Source organism: Lactuca virosa, chromosome 4, assembly GCF_052849685.1.
Source record: "Lactuca virosa cultivar CGN04683 chromosome 4, Lactuca_virosa_CGN04683_v6, whole genome shotgun sequence".
In the NCBI taxonomy this organism is placed as follows: domain Eukaryota; kingdom Viridiplantae; phylum Streptophyta; class Magnoliopsida; order Asterales; family Asteraceae; genus Lactuca; species Lactuca virosa.
Genome location: NC_136429.1, coordinates 437,566,756 through 437,579,894, shown reverse-complemented (window position 1 = coordinate 437,579,894; position 13,139 = coordinate 437,566,756).

Below are 13,139 nucleotides of genomic sequence, written 5' to 3'. Positions count from 1 at the left end.
ATATATATATATATATATATATATATATATAAACTTATAATAACGATAACAGTCTTTTTTTCTGGCTTGTCTTAGGCATTTGAGAATATTTAAATCCTCAGGACCGACCATATAAATGGCTAGAATGTAAGCAAAAAATTACCTCACAAATCTAAACAACAAAATTATATCGACCTTCGTCATTAAACCAAGATTAAAGGTTTTTATCTTCAACCCCAAGTCGGTATAGTTTCTAATTTAAACCCTAAATTAAACTTTATAAATTGAGTCAGTTGACAACCTTTTGAGTCCAAAGAACGCAACTATGATTGTAAATTGAACTTTAAGAGTTTGAAAAACAAATGACTACGTATAATGTTACTTTTACGTTTTCATATATGGTTATCAATCTATTAGTATCAATTTATAACAATTTAAGTGGATTAATCATACTTGAAATGAGACAATTTGTTTCTTTGCTAGTAATTATTTTAAATTTATAATAAACAAATCACAATCATTTCAAGAAACTCGAGATTACAACTTAGATAATTTAAAATATGATGATTGTTTTTATTTACTTAAGTTATTATAATTTATACTTGACAACATACTTTCCCCACCACTTTAGAGAATAATCCAAAAAAGTTATGTATTAAAATCTAAAAAACCACCGTTTACATGGGTCACAAGCTGCTCCCCATCATTGTTTTGTTTTTTTTTTTTTTTTGCGCTTTTACATATTCTACATTATAATAATTGAGGTGAAGAGAAACTGTTATTCTTTTTTCATAAAAAGATTGTAGCGTCTACATTTTGGACTGCATTTTTTTTTTCTATTTTTGATTATGTTAATTGTTAAATGCATTAGATGAGTAATCTGATTCGATTAAATAGAAAGTAAACGCCGTTAAAAAAATGAGATATTTTTTTAGATAACATGCGGTGTTTAGGGAAATTTGGTTTTTATTTTTTAAGATAAAACTCAAATGAAAAAAAAAATCAACTATAAGAGCTTCTAACTTTTAATCTAAATAAAAAGTTTCAAATCCAAAGACTCAAGTAACATTTAGCAAAACTATTTTATAATTTTTCAAATCAACTTAATTACCTTAAAAAAAAATCAATGATGTGTTTTTGATAAGTCCTTCCATTTAATTTTATATGTTTTGAAAGCTTCAAGCCAATGTTATCGAGATTAAGATCTTATCTAAGATCGTTTTACATTTTGCAAGATCTTAATCATAAAATCAAATCAGGAATTAGTTTTCTGATTATTTTTTTTTTTTTTGCAATATTTTGTTTGTGTAGTATTCATTATTATTTTATGTTGATTAAAATATTAATAGTGGAATTAACTTTAACTTCATATACATAAATCATACTATCTATTTCCAGAAACTCCAAGAAAACATCTTAAGCATAAAATGAAATAAAATCATGTGCTTATGTACAACTAAACGAATGAGACTATAAAAGCAATACCATAAGTGCCATGATGTATGAAATAAGATCATGTGCTTATGTGCAACTAAAAGAATGAGATTATAAAAGCAATAACATAAGTGTCATGATGTTTGGTCTTTAAGACGAGTGAATTCAATTTTGATGTTCTAAGGGACTTCTTGCGACCTGTTCGATTTTAATTTTGTTGAAAATATACTCTTAAACTTACAAACTGAAATTAATTTGCGTATTGGGTATATAATGTAAATATGTTGTTTTTGTGTGGGTTAAGTTGTAATTTATTCAGGTGTGTCGGGTTTGCACGCGGGTCTTCGGATGCTCCATGGAGCTCTGTGTGATTCGGGTTTACCCGGTGTATATAATGTTGAAGCAGAGATATTTTATCTCATTTAGTCGTTCACCTCTGATTTTATCTTCTCTCTGAGTACTGTACTTAGGGTTTGAGTTAGGGTTTGTAGATTGGAAGCTTGTTCTTATGATTTAATCTTGTTTTCGATATATGTTTGAGTGTGGGTGATTATTTGTAGTGTGATTTTCTGTTGTATTCAGTATATGTAAACCATCTGTTTCTTAGTGAATGGAATGATGATGTTGGGAAAATCTTGAGTTGTTTACGTTTTTAAGAGTGTATCAGAGCTGTAAGCCTCCGATTCTTCGCTTTAGACGCTTGTTGGTGATTTCTTCATCTGATCGTCGGTTTAAGAAAGGTATTCTCTGAATCCTTCATTTTCTCTTATTGTTTTTGGTTAGATCATCACAGTTGTTGTTCGATCTAGGGTTTCTCTTATGAATCCTTAGATTTGTTACATTAACTGTGATTTCTTCGGTTATTCGTTTCATTTTAGGGTTTCCACTATTATACTTTAGATTGAATCGAATATCTATGCTTTTTTTGTTGTTCTTTAAGATCCTGGTACTGCGAGACTGTTTATGATCTTGCAGGATACTGTTGGCTTGATTGTGGTGTTTTTTTCTTGGAGTATCATCGGCTGGATCGTAATCGATCAATCTTGTAGTCTGAAATAACTCTCTAGGGGTCGGATTTGGTCACCGATAAACCCTAGTAGGGAACGGACGAAGAGAGTCGACTCTTCATCATGTTTTCCCTACAGCTCTGTGAGGATCTTCTTGTTCCTTTCTTAATTTCCTTCTTATTGGTATTGTTCTGTTCTGGGAGATCTCGGTTGTCTTGTGTACGCCAGTTATTTTTTGTTTACATTTCATTATTGCTTGTGTTTCTTTGACTCTGTACTGGTAGTCTTGGGCCCCAATATACGTGGTGACCATCTGGACTTTAGACCAGTACAGGTGTCTGTTTCTTTTTTATTTCTTGTCTATTTTCTTGTTGTCTGTGTCTATGGCTGGTGATCCTATTGTTTCACCTGGTGGAAGTGGAAAGGATGATCAAATTAATTTTGATGATCCTCTCTACATTCACCCGTGTAATAATGCTATCACTTCTATTGTCACCACAAAATTAACTGGTAATTGAAATTTTAGACTATGGAGAAGCTCTATTTCTAGGGCTCTTAAGGCTAGAAATAAACTTGGATTTGTTGATCGTTCTTTAAAATAGAATGATGTTGATGAATCAAAGAAATCGAAATGGGATAGGGATAATGTTGTTGTTTTTTCTTGGCTTCTGTCTTCTATCTTTGATTCTATATATATCAGAGTCAAGCTTATTCTGAGGTTGCTGAGGATATTTGGAAAAATCTTTTTGAAACATATACTAAGTTTGATGGTTCTGCGATGTTTAATATAACATCAACAAATCAGTTGTCTTAAACAGAATGTAATCTCTTTATCAGATTACTTTAATAAACTTGATTCTTTATGGAAAGAATTTGATGGTCTTACTAGTTAAACTGAGTGTACTTGTGGGGCTTTTATTAAACTCAAATATCACTGTAATCTCATGAAACTTATGCAGTTTCTATTTGGACTTGATGATTCTTATGGTCAAGTCAAAAGTCATATCTTACTAATGGAACCCCTACCTAATGTAGAAACTGCTTTCCCTATTGTTTCAAGGGAAGAATCTCTTCAAAGAAATGGTTCTTTGTCTTCTCTTCAGTCTTCTCAGTCTGTGTCTAAATCTCAGTCCACTGCTTTCAACAGCATGTTTAATAACATATTGAATTCTAATAACTCTAATATAAATAAAAGTCAATCTGTTCAGTGTAAGAACTGTGGAAATAAAGGTCATAATATAGAAAAGTGTTACAAAATAATTGGTTACCCAAAGGACTTCAAGTCAAGGAATGAGTCTAATAATCAGAATAATTTTAATAAGAATTTTCTGCCAATTCTTCTACCACTACTTCTGGAAGTACAATTACTTCTAATCTTTCTAATTCAGTTGGAGATTCTGAGTTTCATCAGCTTACTAAGGAACAATACATCAAATTTTTACAACTTATTGGTGATAGGCAATTTAATGAGGAAGCATCTGCTAGTGCTAATATGGCAGGTACTTGCTTGTTTCAAGTCTTTAATTCATCTGTTACTTTTCAAAAATGGATTGTTGACTCAGGAGCTAATCAACATATGATTGTTTCCGAGTCCCTTCTTCATGACATTGTGGATGTGTCTAAGTTAGATCTTCTTGTTAGTCATCCTAATGGTACTTCAGCTAAAATTTAGAAAATTGGTAATATTAATTTATCTAATTCTTTAACTTTGTTTGATGTTTTTGATGTTCCTGACTTTAATGTAAACTTGTTGTCTATCCATAAAGTCTGTAAAGACAGTAATTGTGAGGTTATTTTTAATGAACATAGTTGCAAAATTCAGGGTTTACAATCAAAGTAGATGGTGGGGAATGGTAGAGAATCTGGAGGTCTCTATTAGATAAATAGTGTACACTCAGGCAATTCTTTTACTGTTAATAACCCTTCTTCTATTTGTTGTGTGTCAAAATTAACTTAGCATCACTACAAGAAAAAGAACATTTTACGACGCGCAAACCACGACACTCATTGATTTATGTTACGCAAAAGAGAGTGACATTAAAAAAGTGTCATCTTTTCAAAAAATTTAAGGATTTAGGTCACGCATTATTGCGTGCCCTTAAATTAGTGTCTCATGTAAAAAAATTAAAAACACGGAGGGCACTTGTGCGTCCTCTGTGAGTGTCCTTTTATATTTTTTTTAAGAAACATGCGTCTCTCTTCTTAGAGGGAAAATGAAATCCCCAAAAATTTTAAACCCCGCTTTCTTCTCCTACATTCGTTTCGATCTGTTCTCTAATATCTCCTCCCCTTCGTCTCCGCCCCTCACCCACCTCCACTACCTCCAACCCACACCGACTCTTCAGGCCTGCACGACGACGATGTACCGGCCTTATCGACCAACACTTCATCCACCATCACCATTTGTAGCTCTCTCACCCCATACTCACTATTAAACCTTGCAAAATTGTTATATAACATTCCGACGACAATCAGGTTCCGGCGCTCTGTGACTGTCGACGTGTAACATCCCAAAATTCAAGCCCGAAAATTTCATTTTTAAATTAATAATTTTTAAAACATTTTACCATAACACTGTCAACAAAGCAACACATTACAAAATCATAAAGTCGTGTCCCAAACCATGACATCAAAAATAAGGAAAATCAGAGTACAATCCCAGAAAGTCCGATGCGGAATCATGTGTGTGTGTGTGATGCGATGCTACGCCGTCGGCTCCTTCCCCTTAGACGAAGAGGTACCTGAAACCAAAACTGAAACCGTAAGCACAAAGCTTAGTGAGTTCGCCCATCATGCCACATACCATACAATATCATCGGTATCTTTCAACCGGTAATCATCGTCGGTATCTTTCAACCGGTAATCATCATCGGTATCTTTCAACCGGTAATCATCATCGGTATCTTTCAACCGGTAACTGGGGACTATTCCACCCCCCTACCACTAGCATACAACAACAAGATATAAACATACAGTCAGGCATATCCGGGTACTGACCTACCCTTCGGTACTAAGGACCGCTGTCAGGGAAACTAATCCCTATTATACACGTAACATATCATACAGATAAAACTCTTGACCAAAGCACGTAACCAGACCAAGATAATTATCACAAAGACAATCATCTTCTAAATAGCCCTCTTTGGTGGGCCGACATTGTGGCCTTAGACCCACCCCTACTGGAAGGTAACTCACCTCGTACGAGTAGCTGCTGATAATCTGTGCGGGAAACCTCTGTCTGCTGCTGCTCCGGAAATCCTCCGGCTACAATCCCCACAAAACACTCAGTCAGAATCTGATATCCACTCTTAGGGTAAAATGACTATTTTACCCCCAACCAAATCCAAGTCAAAGTCAACTTCCAGTTGACCCGACTCGCCGAGTTGGGCCGTCAACTCGTCGAGTCCCTTCCCTTTACTCGTCCTTATCCACGACTCGACTCGTCGAGTTTGGCAACGACTCGACGAGTTCCCCTTCTTTACGAACATCAATGAACCTTCATCCGACTCGCCGAGTCGTATGAACAACTCGTCGAGTTCACCTTCAACTGATGAACAAGTCCTGACCTTGACTCGCCGAGTTGTATGAACAACTTGTCGAGTTCATCTTCAAACATAAGGAGATTGCGTTGGACTCGCCGAGTCTGTTCTAGCACTCGTCGAGTCCCATGAACTCCAGGTCTAAAACTAAGTCCAATGCGTTGGGTCACTCTTTCTGTCCTGCTACAACCCTTCTAACACCCAACTGAGTTCTTTTGACCCTCAGCAGATATGGGACTCAAAGCCTTGGACTCGTTGAGTCCCAAGAACGGACTCGCCGAGTCGATAACGTCCACACCCTAAATCCTCGATTTCTGATGTACAACACTTAACCAAATGATAGATCCAAGCCCCTAAGCTCGATCTAGCACGTAAAGTTACAAACTTTACATGCATGCATGGGAATTTTGAGCCAAAAAGGCTCTAAAATGGCTCATTTGTTGCATGGGGCCTTCCTTGGGTGCAAAAGCAACGTAAATCTGCCTTGTGACTCTCCCCAAGTGCTAGGTCTGAAGTCTTGACCCGCAACCATGTTTGCAAATCATGGTTGGTCACCTCATATGGCTTAAAAGCCCTAATCCTCCCCAAAAAGGGATCTAACAAACAAGTAAGCAAGGTACAGACTTTATACCTTTCAAAGACTGCAAATGATGAACCAAACTCGAATCCTTCAGTTTCCTCTTGATCCTTCTATGCTCTTCTTTCTTCCTTGTGAACAAAGCCACCAAAATCACCACAAATGCCTTTAGATCTTCACACACTCGGCTATGGTTTGCTATGGAGGGTCTTTGGGAGCAATAGGGGCGAGTGGTGGCTGAAAGAGATGATTAAATAGGGTGCAAACCCTCAGATTAGGGTTTTGTCCAGTCAGAGTCTGGTCGCCGACTCGACGAGCCCATCACTTAAGTCTCGCGTCCAGTCTCACTCCTACTCGACGAGTTGGGCCTTCAACTCGCCGAGTCCTAGGCCAGAAATGAAAAATACAACAAAATAAATTACATACCAGGAACCGAGTGCTACAAATCTCCCCCACTTATTTCAGACTTCGTCCTCGAAGTCTACTGCTCATTCCTGGAAAAGTTCTGGGTAATGCTCCATCATCTCATCCACCGGATCCCAAGTCCACTCCGAGCCCTTCCGGTGCTCCCATTGCACCTTCACTAGTTCCACCTTCTTGTTCCTCAGATCCTTCGACTTCCGGTCGAGGATCGCCACTGGCCGCTCAATATAATTCAGGCTGTCATCAACTTGAATATCCTCTAAGGGTACCACTGCTGATTCGTCCACCAAGCATTTCCGCAACTGGGAGACGTGGAAAGTGTTGTGGATCTGGCTGAGTTCGGCTGGCAGATCCAACCTATACGCCACCTTGCCCACTCTGGCTAGGACCCTGAATGGTCCAATGTACCTGGGGCCCAACTTGCCCCGTTTCCTAAATCGGATGACACCCTTCCATGGCGACACCTTCAGGAGAACCATATCCCCGACCTGGAACTCCAGGTCTGATCGGCGCTTATCGGCATAACTTTTCTGCCGACTCTGAGCGGTCTGAACCCTGCTCCAGACCTGCTGAATCCTCTCTGTCGTCTTGAGCACTACTTCGGTGCTTCCCATTACCCTCTGGCCAACCTCGCCCCAACATATCGGGGTCCTGCACTTCCTCCCGTACAACATCTCGAAGGGAGGACTATCGATACTCGCGTGATAACTATTGTTGTACGAGAATTCAGCCAACGAAAGGTAATTATCCCAACTACCTCTGAAGTCTAAGACACACGCCCGCAACATGTCCTCCAAAGTCTGGATCGTTCGCTCACTCTGACCATCGGTCTGCGGCTGGAAGGCGGTGCTAAAATGCAGACGAGTACCCAGCTCGTCATGAAACTTCTTCCAAAACCTGGAAGTGAACCGAACATCTCTGTCTGAAATCACCGACACTGGCACCCCGTGCCGCGCCACCACCTCTCTGATATAAATGTCGGCCATATTCTCGGCCGAGATGCTCTCCTGAATCGGAATAAAATGAGCGCTCTTGGTCAATCGATCGACGATGACCCAAATCGAATCCGCCCCTCGCGCGGTCCTGGGAAGCTTTGTGATAAAATCCATTGTAATGTCCTCCCATTTCCACAGCGGAATATCCAACGGCTGCATCTTGTCGTGTGGCCTCTGGTGCTCTGCCTTGACCTTCCTGCAGGTCAAACACCGCTCCACGTACCATGCTACATCCCGCTTCATGCAGGGCCACCAATAGTCCAGGCGAAGATCCCTATACATCTTCGTCGCCCCGGGATGAATGGAGAATCGAGATTTGTGCGCCTCCTCCATCAGAACCTGGCACACACCCCCGAGATACGGCACCCATACCCTACGGTGTAGTGTCAATAATCCTCGGTTGTCATAGTCGAAGGAGGAAACATGTCCCACAATCCGCTCGCTCTTCCGATGTTCCTCCTTCATGGCCTCCTGCTGGGCCTCCCGAATCCGCTTCAAAAGCAGAGTCACCACTGTCATCATTAGACAGATATCCCTGATCGGCGCTGCCTTGCGGCTAAGTGCATCGGCCACCACATTGGCCTTTCCCGGGTAGTAGAGGATCTCAAAGTCATAATCCTTTACCATATCAAGCCACCGACGCTGCCTCATATTCAGATTTTCCTGGTCCATGAGATACCTCAGGCTTTTGTGGTCCGTTCAAATCGTACAACGAACCCCAGAGAGGTAATGATGCCAAATCTTGAGGGCGAACACAACAGCCCCCAGCTCCAAATCATGCGTCGGGTAGTTCGCCTCGTGAGGCTTCAGCTGCATTGAAGCGTAAGCAATGACATGCCCTCTCTGCATCAATACTACGCCCAAACTCAAGATGGATGCATCATAGTACATGACGAGATCCTCCATGCCCTCTGGCAGGGCTAAGATTGGCACCTCGCACAATCTCTGCCTCAATGTCTCGAATGCAGCCTGCTGCTCAGGCCCCCAACGAAAGACCACGGCCTTCCTCGTTAGCCTGGTCAGGGGTACGACTATCTTGGAGAAATCCTGGATGAATCTCCGATAGTAACCTGCTAATCCTAGGAAACTCCGAATCTCAGATGGAGACCTCGGAACCTCCCATCTCATCACGGCCTCCACTTTGGCCGGATCTACCGAAATCCCGTTCTGGTTGACAAGGTGCCCAAGAAACTACACCTTGCGCAACCAGAACTCACACTTGGAGAACTTAGCATACAAGTTCTCCCTTCTCAAAGGCTCCAGAACCTCTCGCAGATGCTCCTCGTGCTCCTCCTGCGTCTTGGAATAGACCAAGATGTCATCGATGAAAACTATCACAGACCGATCCAGCATCGGCCTGCACACACGGTTTATGAGATCCATGAACGCGGCAGGAGCGTTGGTGAGCCCGAAAGGCATCACCACAAACTCATAGTGACCATAACGGGTCCGAAAGTCAGTCTTCTGCACATCCTCCTCTCTGACCCTCATCTGGTGATACCCTGAACGCAGATCAATCTTGGAGAACCAAGACGCTCCCTGTAGTTGGTCAAAGAGGTCATCAATCCTCGGGAGTGGGTAACGGTTCTTCACCGTTACCTTATTCAGCTCCCGATAATCTATACACATCCGATGCGACCCGTCCTTCTTCTTCACAAACAGAAAAATCGAGGCTCCCCAGGGAGAACTACTCGGTCTAATGAATCCCTTGTCTAACAGCTCCTGCAGCTGTGTAGACAACTCCTGCATCTCAGGAGGAGCCAACCGATACGGTGCCTTGGCTATCGGAGCCGCACCAGGGACTAGGTTGATCCTGAACTCGTCCTGTCGCTCCGGATGTATCCCAGGCAACTCCTCGGGGAATACGTGTAACACCCGTAGATCCGGGCTAGTCAATTTAGAGATAATAGGGGTCGAAGACGACTTTTTGACAAAAGATTATTTAGAATAAATAATCTTAACCAAGTTGTAGAATACGTCTCAAGGGTTCCGTACATATAAAGAACGTTGAAATCCGATTTATAACGAAGAAGTTATGGTCCGTCGAAGTTTTATGGCAAAACCGGCACGACACCGGGAGACGTAAATAGTGAATTTACGATGGAGGACTTTTTAGCCTTAGTGATCTAAACAAAAGTTGTAGTATACGTTAAACCGAGAACATACAAAAAAAAGAACACCCAAATCTGACTTCGTATGAGGAAGTTATGAATTTTCTAAGATTTGGCATAGCAGTGCACAGCCTGAAACTCGAATTTTAGATCGAGCGGTTTTTGGCGTACGCGACCTAAATGAGAATTGAATATCTCATTAATAGGAACTCAACGGTAAAAAGACAGACGAAAACAGAGTCCGTATGTAGAAGTTATGAATTTTACGCGGACATTTAACAGTATAATCTCCTCGTACTGTTAAATTTAAAATCGGTCAAGAATTAGCCGACGGAGTCAAAATGAAAGTTGTAGATCTTATTTTTACCTACGCATGGATATAAAGAACGTCAAAAACGGAGGTCGTATGTGAAAGTTACGGATTTTAGAAGTCGGAAGTGTGCTGTGCGAAAATGGGTGATGTGGCACAATCTTGGCCATTGCTTTCTCCCCAAGTCTTGCCACTAGATGGTGACATGTGGCACCAAGTTCAGCCATTTTTCACCCTATAAATAGAACCTCTCCCACCCTCATTTTCTTCACACATTTCCCATTCTTTCTTTCTCTCACTAGTTTCTCTCTCTAAGCCCCCAAACCCCCCGAAAAGCCTAGGGAACCTCCCTAGCACGAGGCGGAAGCCCCGGAGTGCTCGACGGCTCCGAGAAGAAGAGCTTTTCAGCTCGGGAATGCTGCTCCAAGCAAAGCCCGGTTTTCTATAAAACCCGTTGTAAGTGAGCTACGCCTACGCTATTTTTAATATATCGTTTATTTAATTCTAGTAACGTTATTATGAACTTATAATAAGTACTTGGGCTATTATTATGGGTTATATAAGTATTGTTTAACGCTTATATAATAGTAATAATAGCTAGACTATTAATTAGTCTCGGCAAATAATAGACTAAACTCTAGTGGTAATAATACTAGGTTTCGTCGAAGGAAATTATTTTTAAGAAGCGAAGCGCTGTCTGAGTTCGGATTCACCACCTTTTCAAGTGAGTGCATAGTTACTTTCATCTTACAAATAGATATGAAGTATTTTATATAAATTACGTGCCATGTGTGCATATTATCTGTATACTTGCTATCTATGTTGGAGGAACGATTTTATACAAGTTTTATATGATTTAAAGTGTATATGTATTTATATCTACATAATATGTTGGGTAAAACATGGGTAGATGACATATGAGTTGGATGATGAGTTAGACCATGAGGTAAGGGTGAGAGGTGGACGATGTGAGAAGCCTTTTTCCCAAATGATGTCCCCGTCATCTAGCAGAGTATGGATGACAACCACGGACTATTCTAGACAGTCCAGTGGAACGCTAGCAGGCTCGCAACCTGTAGGTGTTGTGAACGATGTGTTACCCGGTGTACTCTAAACCCTGGCGATCATGCAGACTTGGTGCCTAAACCTTGGCGATCATGCAAACTTGGTGCCAAAACCCTGGCGACTATACGGACTTAGTGCCTATTATATAAACCATGACGACTATGCAGACTTAGTGCCTAAACCCTGGTGACTATGCGGACTTAATGCCTTATGTATAAATCCTAGCGACTATGCAGACTTAGTGCCTAAACCCCGGTGACGATGGACTTCGTGCCGATTCCTTAGGATGATCCTTAGGAATGATTGAACGAGGAATAGTTGATTCTTAGGGTAGATCCTTAAGAGTAAAGAAGATAATGGGGATGGGTAATTGGGTTGATTGTTTGATGTTTAAACATAATAATTATATTATTGTGGGTTGAAAACCTTATGTACTCACCAGGTTTCCCAACCTGACCCACTCAAGCTTATTTGTATCACAGGTGTCAATATGAAGCTACTTTACACTGAGAGATTTAAAAGAGATGTAGATCACTAGTGTAAATGAATGTAAGTTCTGTTTATGTTTATGTTTCTGTATTGACGATGACATCCCAAATGTTTTAAAATGAATAAAAATACATTTCTTCGAAAATGCTTTGATAATGTATTTATCATGTTTTACTGGGAACTAATTCCGCAACATTTTTATTAAAAGAAGTACTCTGATTTTTATAAAGCATAAACAAAATCGGTCTTTTCTGGCCGTGAAAATGGGGATGTCGCAGTTGGTATCAGAGCATTAGTTTAAGCGAACTAGGAATAAGGATTTATTTCTAGACTTAAACTTAGAATGCCAAGCGATGATTGTGTCTAATATATTTTAGTTAGTACACCTAAATAGATGCAAGCACTAGCTTATTTAGGGAAAATGTCTAACATGTTTTTATGTGCTAAATGATTTGTGATTCTTTATGCTATCGTTTGATCGGATCTATGGTCTTTTGCCGACCAGATCTGGAAATTTTATGTGCTTAGGTTTCTAAACGTTTAATGACGATATTAGAACTGGCATGTAACTTTTTGGAGTAATAAGGAGGAATACGCATCTATATCTTCCTCTATATATATTCTTGTCTCGATACACCGAACGCCTGCTTTGGTGTATAGAATGTCATGATAAGGACTCATAGCAGACTGAGCAAATGGAGGAAATGAGAACGCTTACGATATTGAATGATACCTATCGGAAGATATTTTAAGAGTGATATCTTGCCTTTAGAACGTGTCTAAGAAATAATATGTCTAGTATGGGAGAAGTACACTTTCGATTAGTAGAAAGAAATATTTTTTTGTATAATCCATGAAGTTGTCCCATCGTCTGACATTTCCATCACCTACCGAGTTGAAGCAGAATTGACGATCAAAGATACGCATGGAAGAAGTCCTAGTAGAGTCTAGGAAAAATTATATGATTGTTTGGACACATTTGTATGTGTTAAAATTGTTTTTGTGATAATAACTTGGAAAAATGCGAGACAATACTTGGGACAAGTATGAGTAGGTGTGAATGGTAGTAGAGGCCTATACTACCGGAAGCACAGGACTCACACTTGGATCAGGGAAAGTCACAAGGTTACCAAGGAGCTAGTAATCGATTTCGTTTTATTCAAGTATGTCGTTACCATCGTTTCGGTAATGACTAAGATGATGATTGTTA